Below are 18,503 nucleotides of genomic sequence, written 5' to 3' on the forward strand. Positions count from 1 at the left end.
AGTATCTGTAACGAATTTGGGCTGTTTCATCAACGACTACATTTGTAGGCAAATCAACATCAGAATTCACACTTTTGTGAAATCTCAGATCAACAGAACCACTGATCTGAAATCAGCTCTCACCTTTCACAGTAACCTGAACAGTAGCTTCAATCATGCCCAGACTAGATATGGCCACACATGTGTAGTTAGCTGACTCTTGAATGTTGGTGAGCTCCAGCACACTGCGCCCTAATGGCATCTCGTCTTCTTTGGACAGGTCCACCAAGCCCGTGGTCCACTTGATATATGGCATTGGTGAGCCCACTGCTACACATGTTAGACTGACACTGCTGCCTGCCATCACTTCCTGGTTGGAGGGTAAAACGGAGAATCTGGGCGGGACTCTTCGTGCTAATGAAATAAAAAGAAAAAGGAATATGTGAGGTCATTATAATGCTTTTTGTGACGTTATGAATAGTTACGCCCATACAGCATCTCGAGGGCAAAGACTGACTCAGAACAGCTGACAGAATGCAGGGCTGATTGCTTCTGTCCAGATGTGCAGACAAGCACAAAGAGAATAATGGAATAACATAACAAGCACATTTAAAGCAGGTCTCACAGCAGAGTGTGTTATTGGTGGGCGTGAGAACAGCGTTTGATCACTCATCCATAAAACAGCCTCTATGATACACGACTGTATGCTTTTAACGAAATCATGAAATGTTAGCCGAGCCCATCTCTTTCTTACCAAAACACTAATAAGCATTTTATAAGTATAATGAGTGATTTGTCTCCCTGTGTCAGGGGCAGCTAAAGTTATACGAGAAGATGCCATTAAAACACTGTCTGCACATTCCCACAGTAGGGCTTAAATCAAACCATGAGGGGCGAGAGTTTAAAGAGTTGTGTGATTTCATGAGATATCACAATGACCTTATTGATTAACTCCACAAATGAGAGAAACATTTTACCTCGTACGTAGAGATTGGCGGGACCAGAGTAACGCACACCAAGGCTGTTTGTGGCGACACATTCATATTTCCCCTGATCCGACTCCTCACTGTTCTCAATTTGCAGCGCTCCTGTGTAGAGAATTAGTGAATTGAGCTGTTTGATAGTGACTTGCTAGAGAGTCAGTAGCCAACTGTAACCCAGTATAACCCAGTTCATGATCGGACAGGATTACAGGTTTGGCAATAAAATACTTAAAGCAATACAAACATCCAGCAGATCAGGAAATATAAAACATGTCTTCTTTACCTTTCTTTGTTAAGAGATGGTTCATTGCAATGAAGCTGCATTTAAAAAAGAAAAAAAAACCTTTCCTGTGCTCTCATTTTCCCCAACATGAATTTCTGAAAGCCAGTGATTGTTTTGGAAGTGCTGCAAGATGTTTTAATTTTCATTAAACATTAATTTATGTAGTGTTTCTGTAATGTTTGAATCCAGTTTGTGCTCCCTCCCAGTCCAGCAAGAAGAGAGGATGTGTGCTTCTGAAATATCTTTGGCTGCAGACACTCGTGCTGAGGAAACAGACTGTATGCAGATCCATCCATTTCAGTTTACAGTGAGTCTGCTCACACCTACAGACTAACCTCATACTGCATAGCGTGAACTTTCCATTAATGTGACAACGTGAAGATGGAGGCTTCATGACTGAAAGAGCCTCTGGTCAGTTTTCTCTTCTAACTCAGCACCAATCTGAACTTGTCACGGTCCTGAGTTATTATTTTTATTAATCTGTGACTTCATGCGTTTTCATTACTAATGTTTTGGTTTCTGTTTTAGTGCTCTAGTCCTTCTTTGATCTGTTAAGTCTAGTTCTTAGGGTTCATTCTGGCGCCTCCATGTTTAGTGTGGGTTTAGTTCTGTCCTCACCTTTGTTCTTGTTCCCCAGTCAGTCGTCTCTCATGTTGCTCCTGTCCCTGTACTCAGTGTTCCCTCTGTGCGGTGTCTAGTGTGGGCCTCTGTGTCTGTCGTGTACTTCCTGTTTTATTTTGACAGTCCTGCTTTATGTTCGGCCTCTGTTCCCCATCTCGTCTGTGTAATTAGTCTCAGCTGTGTTTCCCTTCTCATTTTCAGACACACACTTTAGTAACAGTGTGAGTGTGTGTGTGTGTGTGTTAGAGAGTCAACAAAGCAACAAGTCTTTTATACATGTGGAAAATGTTGTGTGGAGTGACTCAGAGTTACAGACATTCTGTACTTAAGTAGAAGTACAAATACTACTGTTAAAAACTACTCCAGTAAAGTACTGGTTCAACTTCTTTACTCTAGTAAAGGTGCAGGTGTCAGGGCTCTGTGTGCGGGCAGGCGGAGAGGAGGATCCAAGTAGTGATGTGACGTTCTGTATCGAGGCATCGAAGCTTGTGTCGAGTAATGGAGGGGGCGTTTCCGCGATGCGCGTATCGAGGCTTGCTTCATTTATGGGAGGAGCTGAAAATGATGACGTCCGAAGCCTCGCTGCCCGGCTGTACCACGTGACTGGTTCATGAAGTGGTTCGAACTTTGCCGCGAGCTATGACAGCGATACAAACCCCTCAGACTTCATTCAAAATGTGGGTGTTTGATGGAGAGTTGCGGTTAGTGAGAGTTTGGAGACAGTTTGGAGGTTTATGAGAGTGAGGAGAGAAAGTCAGGAGAGAATGGAGCCAGCTAAGAAGAGGAGGATGTCCTCCCCTGTGTGGGAACATTTTGATCTTATTCCTCCCAACAAGGTATGTAAATTTCTACAGAAGATGTATTTTCATAATACTGGTGGTGAAAAAAATTTATGTTGAGCTGTCTTGACTTTTGTACAAGGTGAAGTGTTTGCTATGTGCCAGGGAGCTGGGATATAACAACAACACCTCATCCATGCTTAGGCACTACAGAGCTTTGCATGAGAATAAGGGGAACACCGATTGTGGAGCAAGACCAGGTGAGCCATCAAATGTCATGATAATATAGCATGCAGTAATGTTACTAAATGATATAACAATATTATACAACTGTAATAAGTTATGTGTGTGATATTTATATTTGTGCTTTGTCTTTATTGTCTTTCCTCAGGAGAACAATCTCAAACAGATGAAGACCTGGTTACCATGGTGATTGAGGACTCACAGCCATTTAGCATTGTGGAGGACAAAGGATTCAAAAGATTTGTTAAATCATTAAATCCTAGCTATGTTCTCCCCACTAAAAAGGTCATAAAAAATTTAGTTTTTACTGAATAAAATGTGAACAGGCAGGACTGAGGCTCAAAGCCTCAGTGTGTAGCTGTCCATACCTCAACGTTACAAAAGCACAACCACTGTCCACACCCCAACCACACCTCACCTCACAGTAAATGATCATTTCCATTTTAAACATTTCCAAATGATCATTTTCCATACTGCCAGTATAAATATACAAAGTATACTGCATCACTACAATATACATGTTTTACACACTCCTTTTGTTGTTGACATTTACAGGCTGTATGCAAAAGGCCACGCTCTTCAAATTCATGCCAACTAATATTTTTACGTCCAGTAGATGTCCTAGTAGAGCAAATGAAGCTTCAAGAAGCTTTGCGCTGGGGTGAACCAATTGGATGGAAAGCTTCAGTGCTTCATGAAGCTTCATCTGCCCATCACTAGATCCAAGCGCAGGACTCGAACACAGAATTATAAATCAGAACCTCAGCTTTTATTGCTGACGTGAAAACCAAACGTGAAGTGCCGTGAATACAGAAACCAAAGAAACACACAGGCATAATCTGAGGGTACGACGCGACACCGAGCATGGGAAAACACAGGGCTTAAATACACAGGGTAGTAATGAGGGAATGGGCAACAGAAGGGAGACACAGCTGGGGGAGATCAGGGCTAACGAGACAGGGGGAACAAAGCTGCACACACTAACCTAAGACAAAGACTTTCACAATAAAACATGAATTACTAAACAAGCATGCAGACTTTACACTGAGAGACAGACAGAATGACACATGGAACCTGAACTAAACTAAACGTGAGATAGAACTGAGAACAAATCCTTAAGCACTGATAAACAGAAACAAGAAACTAATAATAATCATCATCACTACGAGAATAAGAAAACAATCCATGAAGCAGAATTAACCGAAATATAATAAACTCAAAATACTGGGTCCAACGGACCCAGAACCATGACAGCAGGCTCTGAGATGTACTCAAAGTAATAAAGTAAAACCTATCTCTTTGAATCAGAATGTCTTTATCGTCATTGTTGTACGTACAATGAAATTAAAAGTGGTCCCCAATCAGTGCATAATCCATAGAAATATGAAAATATAAATAAAAACAATAAAACTGTCATGGCGAGTGAAAAGAGCCATGTAGAAAAGGAAAAGGAGGATCCACACGCAGGCAGTCGTGAAGGTGTAAAAGGTGATTTATTGAACACAAAAGGAGAGGCAAACGGCAACACGGAGAACTAAACTATACTGGGACAACTAAACTATTGAGCAAGAACACGAACCTGAACATAAAGCTGGACACAGCTGGGAATAATCAACAAGACGAGACAAGGGTAAAACTGAACACACTCACATGAGACGCAGGCCATCACAATAAAACAGGAACAAGAAACCATCACACTAAGACACAAACTCGACATAGAGAGACAGACAGAAAATGGCACATGGAGCTAGACAAATACTAAGCAGACACAACCGAAGAACAAATCCTAAACACCACAGAAACATGAAACTCAAATAATAAACATCATGATCATCATCATAAACACAACAAGAGAACAAGAAAACAATCCCTGATGCAAACTAAAACCAAAACATACTAAAACTCAAAATACTGGGTCCAACGGACCCAGAACCGTGACAAAAACTGATTAAAAATCAATAAATAAATCCCTAATAAGAATAGTATGAGCAAACATTCACATACATCTCCACACACACATGCCTCAGTCAGTGCATAGATCATTTCAAGAATGGCGTGATGGACATTTTTTGGTAACAGCATTCAGACGTGTTATTGTGGTTGGAAAAAGCTGTGTTTGAGTCTATTTGTCCTTGCACTGATTGCTCTGTCCCGTTTCCACGAGGGCAAAGTAGGGTGTGAGGTATCTATTATATTGATCTGAGCTTTTTTAAGACAGCGGGTGTTGTGTAGATCTTCCAGCGTGGCGAGAGGGCAGCCAGTGATCCTTTGGGCGCTGTTAGTGATCCCTTGGACTGCTTTCCTCTGAGCCACTGTGCAGCTAGTGTACCACATGCATATGCAATAGGTTAGTACACTCTGGATGGTGGCTCTGTTGGAGGATGTTTCTATTTTTGTGCAAAGCTAACTGAACCTTGTGCTATTGTTACGGCCCTAGCTGGACCTCCTGATACTGCCCTTGTGTGGGCGTGGTGTTTTTCTCCGCCTCCTCCTCTTTTGCTCCACCCCCCCGTCTCTCTCTTGCTCTTCTCTCTACCCAGGACACAGCTGCTGCTCATTGGACTCATTTACCACCTGGGCCCAGTCAGCAATCACCTCTCGGAGGTCATATAAGCTGGGGATGAGCTGTGAGCAGGGTATGGGGTGTTCTCTGGTGTCTCTGCTTTGTGTGTAGTTAGCCTGCCTGAAGTGTGGAGTTGTGGAAACAGCATAGCTGCTTTGCGTGAGTAGTGTGGGCTTGTGGGCCTTGGCAGCAGTAAAGCCAGCTGCTGTTAGTGACAGGGTGAGCTTGTGGGCCCCTGGAAGTACCTCCTCGTGGTGTGGAGTTTTTGTTTGGTTGTTGTGTTCTTTGTTGTTGCAACCTTTTTTCCCTTTTTCCAAGTGTTATTGGTAAAACGGCGGTGCCGGCTCTTTATGTTAAGATGCTCTATAATAAAGACTCTTTTATTTACTAAAACCACTGGTCTGTTTTCCTTTCATTCTGTTCTGGACTCATTTTTTACTGGTCCCCTCACTCACATGCCTAGACCCCTTCAGGGGGAACGTAACAATGTGGGGGCTCGTCCGGGATATGAATGGAAGGAACAGCAATTGAGTTTTAGTGAGTTGTTTGCCGGTGGCCTGGTTAAGTTGTATTGTATCTGCTGCGCTCCCTCTCCAGTTAGCAAAAGGGGAGTGTCTAGCTGACCGTAAGCTCCTCCTTCAGGCACTCGTTTTTTATTTTTCCTTTGTTATTTTCGGAGTAATCCCGGGTGGGGATTAGTTCCCTGTCGGGGGTAGGCTTGTCGGTGCTTTGTGCACTTTACGCTTAGCCTTTAAAGTTGCCTTGAGCCTGGTACACTCCAGAAGCTAACTAGGCTAAGATTTTAGTAGGCAGGTCTGGGGAGCGGGTCGGCGGTATTTTTGTTTAGTGGTTAGCCTGTGGCCACACATTTCCCGCCTGTTTTTCATTTGTGTATTGGAGGTGGTGCTTCTTTGTTGTTATTGTTAGCCTCAGGTAGTTTTTGTTTTAGAGTTAATGGCTACCTTTGATATTGCTGTGTTTAAGGAAAACCCCTCGCTTGTCCAACTGGACGCCTGTAGGAAGAGGGATTTGCATGAGGTGGCATCATGTTATAGCATTTCTGTCTCCACAGCTCTGCGTAAGGCTGAGCTGAAGGCCGCTCTTGTGTCTGGTTTGGTGGGGAAAGGGATAGTGGCCTTGCCAGTGTCTGCCAGTCAACTTGAGCATGGTGCAGCATCTCAGCCCGTTCCGCAGGCGCCAGCTCAAGCTGTAGGTCCATTGGTGTTGACACCTGTTGATCAGGGGCTGCCTGAGGACAAACCCATGACATTGCCTCGCTTTGAACCCCTCTCCATTGAATCAAGTGAAGGCTCGAAGCAGGATGCTAAGCTCCGTGTATGCCTGGCTCGTCTCCAGTTAGAAAAGGAGGACCGTGAGAGGGAGTTCCAGCTAAAGAAAGAGCTGGAGCTTAGGCGTTTAGACGCAGAGCTTGCTAGAGCCAGGGAGGTCGAGTTGAGGAAGGTGGAGGTGGAGGCAGAGACAGCTGTGAGGTTGCGACAGCTGGAACTCCGGCAGGTTTCCCTTCCTCCGACTGCCTCCATTCGTCAGGCAGACACCCCGTTTGACGTAGGGAAAAACAGTCGTCTGGTTCCGATGTTCCGTGACACTGAGGTCGACAGCTACTTCGAGTCGTTTGAACAAATAGCCACGGCCTTGCACTGGCCACGGGATTCGTGGGCCATTTTGCTCCAATGTAAGCTGGCGGGTAAGGCTCAAGAAGTTTGTTCCTCGTTGTCAGCTGAGGACAGCTTGGACTATGACAAGTTGAAAAGTGCTATCCTGCTGGCTTATGGGCTGGTCCCAGAAGCCTATAGGCAGCGTTTCCGGGGGTTGAAAAGGGGACAGGGTCAGTCTTATCTTGATTTCGCCAGGGAAAAAGGTGTTCTTTTCGATCGGTGGTGTGCGGCCTGCAAAGCCACTGACCTGGCTTCAATCCGGGAACTAATGCTCATAGAGGAATTTAAGAACTGCATTGCTGAGCGCATCGCAGTATATATTAATGAACAGAAGGTTTCCTCGCTACAGCAGGCTGCGACGCTGGCTGATGAGTTCGCGCTCGTCCATAAAACCAGTGTCAGTAGGTATGACCGGCGCGATGCCCCAGTGAAGGTTAGTGATGTGCCAGCTACACAGTACCGAAAGGGTGAAGTACTTGTGTCCCATTCCAGTGTGAAACGAAAGTGTTTTTTTTGTTTAAAGTCTGGCCATTTAATAGCAAATTGTGGAGCCTACAAACAGAAACAGTCAGTCTTGAGAGTTAGGAGTGTGCCAGCTAACAAAGCCGATACAGGCGTGGTTTCAAGAGCCAAAACAAAGCTCTGTTTCTTCTGCCACAAACCTGGCCACCTGGTTGCTCACTGTTTGAAAGCAAACTCAAAGCAAAATCGATCTGCTTTCAAAAGAGTGAACTGTGGTTCACAAACCGACAAAGTTGCCAGTCCTAGGCAACAGTTGGAGCATAATTGCTCAGTGGTGTCATTTGGTCACTGTCAGAGATCAACTAATTGTAATCTGCCACCTGATGACGGTCTCTCGGGTCCAGATGACCTACAGTGTGATAGATTGTGTGTGACACAACCATTTCAACCTGCACCTCTGGCTAACCAGCATGCCTTTTGCCATGACCTAGCGAAGAAGCGTCAGAGAAGTGTTGCTGTAAGGCCTTCTAGCTGCCTGATGGGTTCTCCATATGTGATGGCTCAAAAAACATTTGGCTGTCATTTGGGACACTATGTTGAGGGACTTGAGCCAACCCCGTGCAGTGTTTTCAACCCATCAAAAAGGTCTTGGCAGATTCGGCAGGGTATGCCTAACCGTTATTATGGTGGATGGTAGGTGATATGTTTAAAAGCTGGGTAGGACGTTCTATGACAAACCACTGGTTTGTATTTATGGGAGGGGGTGTTACGGCCCTAGCTGGGCCTCCTGATACTGCCCTTGTGTGGGCGTGGTGTTTTTCTCCGCCTCCTCCTCTTTTGCTCCACCCCCCGTCTCTCTCTTGCTCTTCTCTCTCCCCAGGACACAGCTGCTGCTCATTGGACTCATTTACCACCTGGGCCCAGTCAGCAATCACCTCTCGGAGGTCATATAAGCTGGGGATGAGCTGTGAGCAGGGTATGGGGTGTTCTCTGGTGTCTCTGCTTTGTGTGTAGTTAGCCTGCCTGAAGTGTGGAGTTGTGGAAACAGCATAGCTGCTTTGCGTGAGTAGTGTGGGCTTGTGGGCCTTGGCAGCAGTAAAGCCAGCTGCTGTTAGTGACAGGGTGAGCTTGTGGGCCCCTGGAAGTACCTCCTCGTGGTGTGGAGTTTTTGTTTGGTTGTTGTGTTCTTTGTTGTTGCAACCTTTTTTCCCTTTTTCCAAGTGTTATTGGTAAAACGGCGTTGCCGGCTCTTTATGTTAAGATGCTCTATAATAAAGACTCTTTTATTTACTAAAAACACTGGTCTGTTTTCCTTTCATTCTGTTCTGGACTCATTTGTTACTGGTCCCCTCACTCACATGCCTAGACCCCTTCGGGGGGAACGTAACAGCTATATTAACATAATAATAAAATAATATTAGAATATGGGAACACAAATTTGTGTTCCCAACTTCTTTTAATTCTAATTATACTCGGCTTAATATAATATACTCGGCTTGTATATTGTTCCGGCGCCCCCCGTGTGCGGCAGCCTGTTACAGCAGCTCTGCTCATTCTGAGTTTCTTTCTTTCTTATCTTTTTTCTCGTAATTTTTTTATAACTAACGTATTAGTAATTAGACTCTGCAACCATGTTCTACCGTTTTGTGCTAGTCCTGGTCGTTTTTCTCAGTTTATTTCTACTTTTTTCACCCATGTCTGGGGACCCAGAGCAGAGATCCTTTGTTTACAGTAAGGATCAGATGTTAGCGCTGCGTCCTGCAGCGGTACTGCCGGCGGACAGACCCGATATTCCCAGCGAGCTGAGGAGGAAAAGACGGGGGTGTCGTGCTGGGAAGGAGCGCCGTCGCCCGAGAAGGAGACGTTATCGACCATCTCTTCCTTCTGTAATTATTGGAAACGTAAGATCTTTGCCCAATAAGATGGATGAGCTCACGTCGCTAACCTGGTCACAGAGGGAGTACCGGCAATGTAGCATCATGATGCTAACGGAGTCGTGGCTAACTGAGGAGGATTAATGGCAAGAAGGCAGCGGGTCCAGATGGCATCAGCTCGAGGGTCGTCAGGTCCTGCGCGGACCAACTGTGTGGGGTGATGGAGCACCTCTTCAACCTGAGCCTGAGGTTGGGAAGAGTCCCACAGCTCTGGAAAACCTCCTGTGTTGTACCAGTGCCAAAGACTTCACGCCCCAAGGACCTCAACAGCTACAGGCCGGTGGCTCTGACATCCCACCTGATGAAGACCCTGGAGCGGTTGGTCCTGGCTCAGCTTCGGCGCCTAATAAGCTCATCACTGGACCCACTTCAGTTTGCCTACCAGCCTGGCATTGGAGCGGATGATGCCGTCATTCACCTACTACATCGTTCCCTCGCTCACCTGGAGACAGCGGGAAGCACTGTGAGAATCATGTTCTTTGATTTCTCCAGTGACTTCAACACTATTCTTCCCTCGGTTCTGAAGGACAAGCTGGAGAACTCTGGAGTGGACCATCACCTCACTACCTGGATTTTGGACTACCTCACCGACCGACCACAGTATGTGAGGACTCAGGGCTGTGTGTCGGACAGGGTCGTCTGCAGTACGGGGGCCCCACAGGGAACGGTTCTGGCTCCGTTCCTCTTCACCATCTACACTGCAGACTTCTCCCACAATTCCACCCAGTGCTTCCTGCAGAAGTTCTCTGATGACTCTGCAATAGTCGGCCTAATCACTGATGGGGACGACAAGGAGTACAGAGGACTGACCCAAGACTTTGTGGACTGGTGCCAGCTGAACTACCTCCAGATCAACGCCAGTAAAACCAAGGAACTGGTGGTAGACTTCCGCAGGCACAAGCATTCTCCACTGCAACCACTGAACATTCAAGGTATGGACATTGAGGCTGTGGACAGCTACAGGTACCTTGGTGTTCATCTGAACAACAGACTGGACTGGACTCATAACTCAGACGCCCTCTACAGGAAAGGGCAGAGCAGGCTGTACCTGCTGCGGAGACTCAGGTCGTTTGGAGTGGAGGGCCCACTCCTGAAGACCTTCTATGACTCTGTTGTGGCTTCTGCTATCTTTTATGGTGTGGTCTGCTGGGGCGGCAGCATCTCTGCTGGGGACAGGAAGAGACTGAACAGGGTGATCCGAAGGGCCAGCTCTGTTCTAGGATGCCCTCTGGACCCAGTGGAGGTGGTGAGTGACAGGAGAACGGCGGCTAAGCTGTCATCCCTGATGGACAACATCTCCCACCCCATGCAGCAGACTGTGACAGCACTGAGCAGCTCCTTCAGTGGGAGACTGCGGCACCCACGGTGTGGGACGGAGAGATTTCGCAGGTCTTTCCTCCCCACTGCTGTCAGACTCCATAATAAAGACTTTAACTGATCAAGCACACACATCCACACATATGCAATAATACTAAGTGCAATAATCCTTTCTGTCATCGTTGTATTTTTACTCAGTTGTATATAGTATTTGTATTCTATTTTTATCTTATTGTATATTTATTTTATTTTATTCTACTGTATATAGTATTTTATTTTATTCTATTCTGTACAGCTGTGTACTGTATTTATTCTTATTGTATTCTAATTTTTGCCTCATAACTTTTGCACTGTCCACTTCCTGCTGTGACAAAACAAATTTCCCACGTGTGGGACTAATAAAGGTTATCTTATCTTATCTTATCTTATCTTGAATCTGGAGAAAAAGAAGAAAAATGTATTTCTCTATTTTCTGTTGCCTCCATTGTACAGGGGGCTGTGACAATAAACAGGAAAATGATTCGGGAAGAGGTTAAAGTGGATTCAGCAGGTGGAGGAAACCTAGAATCAGCTGTAGTGGCTCAGCGTGGGGGAAAGAATCATAACTCAGTCATTCGATTGAGAGCTTCAGTAGATTTTCTTAGTGTGCAGCTGACCTGCTGCTGTGGACGTACACTGAAAAAAAGGGACTGGCCATCTCTTGGATTTATGTAAGCATCTTGCATGTATTTAACACAATTGCCTCATGTTTTAAAGTTAAATGTAACTATATAGTGTAAAAACTACATGATATGCAGAAAGGGTGTATTAAATTGTTCATATCATGTTCAGGTGAAGTAAGTCAATAAGATAGCAACGTTAAATCTCGTGAAACCACGCGTGATTTCATCTCGCGGGCTTTGGATCGTGGTTTAAAAAAGGCATCCATCTCAGTCAAGTCGAGCAGCCAACTCTACGTTTTTGGTATGTCTTGATTTTTTGAATTAATATTTACCATATTTCAGACAAATGTAGTTAAACGTCTAGAGTGTCGCCATGTAACATGCTAAAAAAGAGCCGTTAGCTTATTTGCTGTTTTATCTGTTGTCAAAGAATTGGCGCTTTTTCATTTGAATTTGTCTTTGGCACAAGAGCCGTAATATCACATTAAACCTAATTACGAGGCACTCATAACATAATTTGGTTTTCTGTGTGAATAGATTTGCCAACTGACTCTTCAGTTACATTGTGTATTTACTGCACCGTGGTGTTAGTGAGATTTTGGACATTGAACAGCTTTAGCTAATATCATCAGCGGCATTATGCTAGCTTACATCCCTACCCCTCCTGGCCTCACCTGCTGTCCTTTTGTTTTTGTTTTTTTTTGCTGCACATTGAGAGACGACCTCTATTCTGCATTTCACCAGGAGTCAGCTGATGGATTGTGGGTTCAAGGTGTTATGGTAAGAAAGTATATTCTATTTTCGTTTCTGTAACTTAATTATAATGGGTTTTTTATAATTATTAGGTGCATGCATACTCACCCTATTAATACAACTGAGAAATCCAAAATCTGCCATAGGTTTAACTTATACCTGTATGTATTGCCAGAAAGGTGATTACTGGACTCGCATTAATGCACACTTGAACTGAAATGAGGTTGTAACTTGTGGGTTGTTGGGTTGCAAATCAGAAACAAACATCTTTGGATTTTTTTTTAATCCCATAAGATCTGGAAACACAGTTTTTATTCAACAAAACATTACTGATTAACCAAGCACAGTGCCTGCTGTTATTTCAAAATAATTTTATGTCATTTCAGATAAAATGCAGCATTCCAGTGCATCCCAACCATGCCTTTACAGTCAAGGTTTCTGACGGAGCTGAGTTTCTCTCTGACAGTTTGCTGAAAGTGTTTGCAAAGTGATCGGGGGAACAGGGCACAAAGCTAAAGGATGTAGCTGCCATTATGACAGTAAGAACTTTAAAATTCTTTAACTACAAAGTGTATATGTATTGCATTAGGTCAGTAAAATTTTTATGCTACATCCATTGAAACAGTCAACTATTACCTGTGAGTAATGATTCCACTAAAAGGATGCCATTATTTTCGTCATGCATTTACTGGCCCACTGAGAAAAATTTATCTTTTTTTAAAAATAAATGTTCTGGAAACTATATATCCATAAAGTTGATGTCAAACAGGAACTTTTGATATTGCTTTGTAGATGCTGGTGTTGCATGTTGACTGGTTTAAAAAGTCAAGAGTTTTTGTCTGGGATCATTTTCTTCTGTGCTACTGAAAAGTTCACAAATCTCTGTTTTCTTTGTTATAATAGTCAAGGATGACATTAATGCTTGGAGTCCCTCATCAAAGTGCTCCGCATCTGTGTGAAAGACAATTGCAACATCTTGGTGCAGGAGTTCATGGTGAGTGTTTTATGAGTAGATTGTGGATTTGCAACCTTTAAAAATGCATTTAGTTATCCACTTGATCCTCATTGGACTGGTTAGGACCAGTAGTCCTCTTTAATAATTTGAAGTTCACATGAGGCCTGGTAGTGAACTCGGCCGCCGGCCCTTGAGGCCCCACCCCTGTATTAGGGGTCACATCAGTGTGAAAAAACTTTAAATTTGTCATTCTAATGAACAAAGGAAAATCCCACCAGTATTTACATTAGCTTTTGTTTGAAAAAAAAAAAAAAAAAAAAAAGACCAACTGACCAACAGCTAACCAAATTGTGGGGCTGAAAGTCTAAATTCTAACATCTTCTGAGTGACATAGCCTGGATTTCTGATGGGCCGGTGTCTTTCTAACAAAAACTAATGTAAAGCATTTGAAATTATTATGTTTTTCACCCTCTCTTAGAAACTCTGTTAGACCATGAATGGCAGCATGGCAGGCCACTCTTTGGCTATAGCTATTTACTATGTTGCTTGCATTGGTTTAAATTACTCTAACATTAGAACTGGTAGATTCAAAAGAGATGAGTTTAAAAAGGAATCTTAAAGAAATGTTTTGTGTTTAACCAGGACTTGCCTGAGGCCACTGCACAGATTGAGAAAACCACAATGAACATCTGTCTCCAGAGATGCGCCAGGCAATGACTTTTCTGATGTTGTTCTTCAAGATCTGGATAACGTGACCTTTGCAGTAGCCATGCTGTTTGGACCTTTTTTATTCCTTCAACATGAGTTACCCATCACAACTCTGCTACACTTTTGAGGTGATTCAATGGGTGGTAATGGAGTTGGATGCAACTCAGCTCTCAAGAAAAGCTAAGACAAAACTGCTCCTGCAACGAAGCTCACTGTTATGCATGTGAGGTGACCAGCTCTAGGTGAGAGGACATTTAAATCTCACACTTGTTCTGCTGCATTTTTGAAGCTCAATTCCAGGAACGGATCGCAGGGTTCATTTTTATATACTCTGCAACTGCCATGAGGACGAGCTGTTTTTTGTTGTTGTTTGTTTTTCCTTTTGCTCTGTACAAGTTCTGTTTGTCTGTTTGGCAGCATTTTTAAATTTCTCTTTGTATTTTTTCTTTCTTTTACTAGTGAAGAGATGTAGCGTGAACAGTTATACAGTCTAAATATCCCATATGGGTCGTGTGAAATGGTATTTTCAGTTTCATTCAGTTGAAGTAAAGAACGTTGAATATTTCTAAGTGTGCTGTTTTGAACCAACATGTCACAGTATGATCAGTGCTGTAATTTTTGACAGTCACTGTATCAATGTTATTTTTGCGTCTCTTGAATAAAGTTTTTGACCTGCAAGTGCTAATTTCTTTAGTTATTGGGGTAAAATGGGTAGTGTTAATAGGAAGGTGTTTGCCAATTCAGTAACCTAATTTAATGTTAATGGAAACTAACATTACCTCAAATTGTTTAGTTATAATTGTTGTTTAACTGAATCTTGATGTCAGAGGCCTTAAATAGAATGTTTTGTATTGTTCTTTCCCAACATTTTTCAAAAGAAACAGTCTAATTTCTTTGCTGCGATTGATTCCAGAGAACACGGAAGAACTGACATTATTTAACTGTTGATTTATATAGATTCAGTAGAGGAGTAATGTCAGTTTAATTCTTTACCTACTGCAGTGAAATTAGACATGTTGTTTTGAAAGGTTACTGGTGGATGCCAGCAACCATCTTGGAAGAGAACAATACAATCTGTTATAAGGCCTCCATTTGAAAATTGTGTATTTGATACTAGAATATAATAGCAAAATGTAATTTGAAGATAACATGTAGTATTTAAGTGACCAAGTAGTATTGGGTAAAAGTTATTGAATCGTGTTGGGATAACGTGAGAAAATTGTGAAGGATTAAAATATTCCAAGAGCTCAAATTACTTCATCAAAACATGTTTAAGTCACATTTTATCAACACAAATTGCACAGGTTTATTGAACATGAATAAATTGTGTTAATTTAACTCAATGGTTTAAGTTGCTGCCAAAGCAAAACATCTGTGTGCAACAAATGTCCACCATTGAATTAAGTAAATCCAACAACATATTTTTTTCAGTGTACACAGCTGAATTCAACCAGATGTCAGCAGATGTTTCATGAGTTGGCTGATTTCATCCTGTACACTGACAGTACGCTGTTTATGCTGTGTGTTTTCTAGATTGTATAAAGTTTCTATGAAGGTGGAATTCGGTGAATGAATCTCAATCTCTGGATGACATAATGACATCAGATGAACTCATGAATGAATCAAACAATGTCTGAAAATGCTGCTTATAACTGTGGAAACTTGAACTGCATTGGTGGCACAAAAGCCTGATCAACTTCCAGCTTGAATCTTTTCCATCAGGTGAAAATGTCTTTATCTGTATATCTGTAAGGTTACAGACGCAGTCATCGCTGTCAAAGACTGCGGGACACGTTATTCCAACATCCGCGTTACTTTTAACGTGGCAGCTGTCCTGATTTGACCAATAAAATTCACAAAAAGAATTCATGCAAATAATCAAAGTGAACTTAAATAAAACATTCATGCCTTTAATGGTGAAAGTGAATAAAAGAAATGGTACGGGAACAAAGATCTGAAAGCTGCTTTGCAACATTCTCAGTATGCCACGCAAATTCAAACCTTAGAGATATTAAATCAGATCATTTTAAAGTCTACCTGAGCGAAGCTGTTTGAGGCGCCCGTCGCTGCTGCTGATATTCACAGGAAGCATGTCCTTGAACCACGAGATCTCTGGGTCTGGGTTTCCACTGGCAGAGCACAGCATTGTGGCAGTTCTGCTTTTTTCAACAACTTTAAGCTGGGGGCCCAAATCAATGGAGGGAAAGCCATGGGGGATGTTGTTCTCTGAAAAATTGCAAACGGCAGGTTAGGATGTTGAGCTGGTAAAGAAAAAGGCAGCAAATATATTTCAGATGCCACAAAATTAGTGCAAGAGCAGAAGATACCAAAGAGTGATACTTTAGATCTGCTGCTCTTTGTGATGAGGTTGGAAAGTAGAATTGTGTTTGTAACTGATGATAATGGTGAGTTATTAACAACACAAGGAGTCTGAAGTTTAGACAGAAGAAGGATCATTTCAGTCTGCCTCTGATGCATACAAAGCTGCCTTAGGCTTACAGTACAGTAACTAACCAATAAGCCATCTTATGATAACCAACGTAACAGAACAACAGAATACAGAACTTAAACCAAAATTTATGATTCACGTTTTTTTCCCTAAAACACTGACCCTGAACTGATATCCTACTCTTTTAGTCCCTCTTAAAACTCTGGCACTCTCCTGTTTTTTGTTTGTTTGTTTGTTTGTTTGTTTGTTTGTTTGTTTGTTTGTTTGTTTGTTTGTTGGGGGGGGTCACAGTATTTCTTATATTTTGATCATTTAAATCATGTGATTCTTCTAAAAGAAATTCTCCTGCTATTCTCCTTATTAAATGTGAGAAAACCACCATGGAAATCTGCATCTGTAAATCTGTAATTGTAATATGTTTGTCTGAAATAGGTCTCTCTTGTAAATGATGCATTGAGTCTCAATGTGACCTGTATACATAAATGTAAGTAAATAAAATAAAACATTTGGTCTTCATTGAAACTGACATACACATTTCATTGAGGTCAGTGGAAACCATAATCATTACGCTAATTATTATTAATTAATTAATTCATAATAATTCATTAATGGTTAATTAATTAATGACACTGTTAATACCAGGTGTCCACAGATTTTGGAGCTCTGTTGCATGAATGAATATTTGCTTTTGGGGGCGGGGGAGAAAAAAAAGTTTTAAAATAGGACCACAGTGAAAGTTTAAAAAAACAGGATCCATTTTTACCTTCCAGCACTTCAAGTCTGGCACTGACGTTGACCTCGCCTGCACTATTGCTGGCGATGCACTTGTAAATGGCTGCATCTCTGTATACGCGCAGCGGCTGGATCCGCAGCACCGACCCCAAACCTCCATCAAATTCAATCACCTAGAAGAGCCACAGTAAACAGGAGGAGAGTTATTTTTCAAGGCTTCTTTTTCTTTTAGACAACGTTGGCTTCATTACAAGATTTCAATAAAATCCAGTCGTCCTTGCAGACTACACAGAGCTTTGTCTTTCTTATGTCGAAGTAATTAAATAAATGTTTATAATAAATAAATAAAGAGCGTGATTCACTGTGGGGGCTGTGTGAATTCGTTTTGATGCTTAGCAATGTAAAAGTCATGCATCAGCACCCACCTCAAATCGCTGGCTGCTGACCTTCTTGCCTATCTTGAACCAGGTGATTCTGGGTTTTGGCTCTCCTCTGGCCTGGCACACAAATGAAGCAACTCCACCCGAGATGCCCGTCTGATTCACAGGAAATGTGATGAAACTTGGAGGGCCTGATGAAGATGACGTGACAGGACAAATAAGTTACTGACAGACATGGAGGTTCAGAGTGATGGGAGACCTTGTCTGTGGGTGTCACTATTCTCCACACACAGGACACCTGAGAAAACCCAGAGAAGCGCTGCTGCTTCACCTGCAGCTCAGTCACGAGACACACGTCCGGTCTGTGTGTTAGTGTCACACTCTTGTCTTTGTTTTGACACAGTGTTTAAACCAAAACAAAGTTTAACATTAAACTTTTTAACATTAAAAATGTTTTGTATAACGATGAAACACAATTTTGTGTGATCAGGTAACTGACTGAGCATCTCCCAAAATTAGGAAAAGGCCACTACCACGTCCCAATATGTCAAGGTCAAAGACAAACACCTGAGACAGCAAACACATACAGAAGAGAGGTACACAGACATCAGCAAACAAACTTACCACATCTCTGCACACAGGCTGCTCAAAACATTAATGGAGGAGCCAGAGAGTTGATTCTGTTCTAACTTCTATTCTGTTTGTTGTGTTTTAAGTGGCAGAAACATTTAATTTACCTAAGTGACTTCTTCAGCCTTAGAGACTGAAAATGCAACATCAACTTGCAAAGAATCAACTTTCTGTGCTTTCCTTCCCTCTGTGACTGAGCATGTGTCAGGACACTGAGGCAAGCATCAGTTCAGAAACGTAAAACACTATGAATCCATTTCAGCTGCATTGGTGAAAATTAGGGCAACAACATGTATACTGAGAAGACAAGAGCAAGGCAAAGTCCCATATTGGGGAGGACACAGGTGCAGACAGTACAGGTTTTATTTACAATATATATACATGTGGAGGGGAA

The 18,503-nt window shown here is 42.6% G+C and overlaps 1 long non-coding RNA gene across 2 annotated transcripts; it reads left to right on the forward strand.

Moving 5' to 3' along the window:
- Nucleotides 1-11,512: 11,512 nt before the first annotated feature.
- LOC308383655 lies at nt 11,513-15,213 on the forward strand. Of its 2 annotated transcripts, XR_013969189.1 has the most exons (6): nt 11,513-11,550; nt 11,672-11,803; nt 12,219-12,282; nt 12,642-12,794; nt 13,159-13,249; nt 13,853-15,213. It is a non-coding gene; the product is annotated as an uncharacterized lncRNA (long non-coding RNA). The 2 variants fall into 2 exon arrangements; XR_013969190.1 differs by having other exon boundaries at nt 11,522-11,803.
- The last annotated feature ends 3,290 nt before the right edge of the window (nt 15,214-18,503 follow it).

The sequence above is a fragment of the Rhamphochromis sp. 'chilingali' genome (genome assembly GCF_963969265.1).
Source record: "Rhamphochromis sp. 'chilingali' genome assembly, chromosome: 16".
In the NCBI taxonomy this organism is placed as follows: domain Eukaryota; kingdom Metazoa; phylum Chordata; class Actinopteri; order Cichliformes; family Cichlidae; genus Rhamphochromis; species Rhamphochromis sp. 'chilingali'.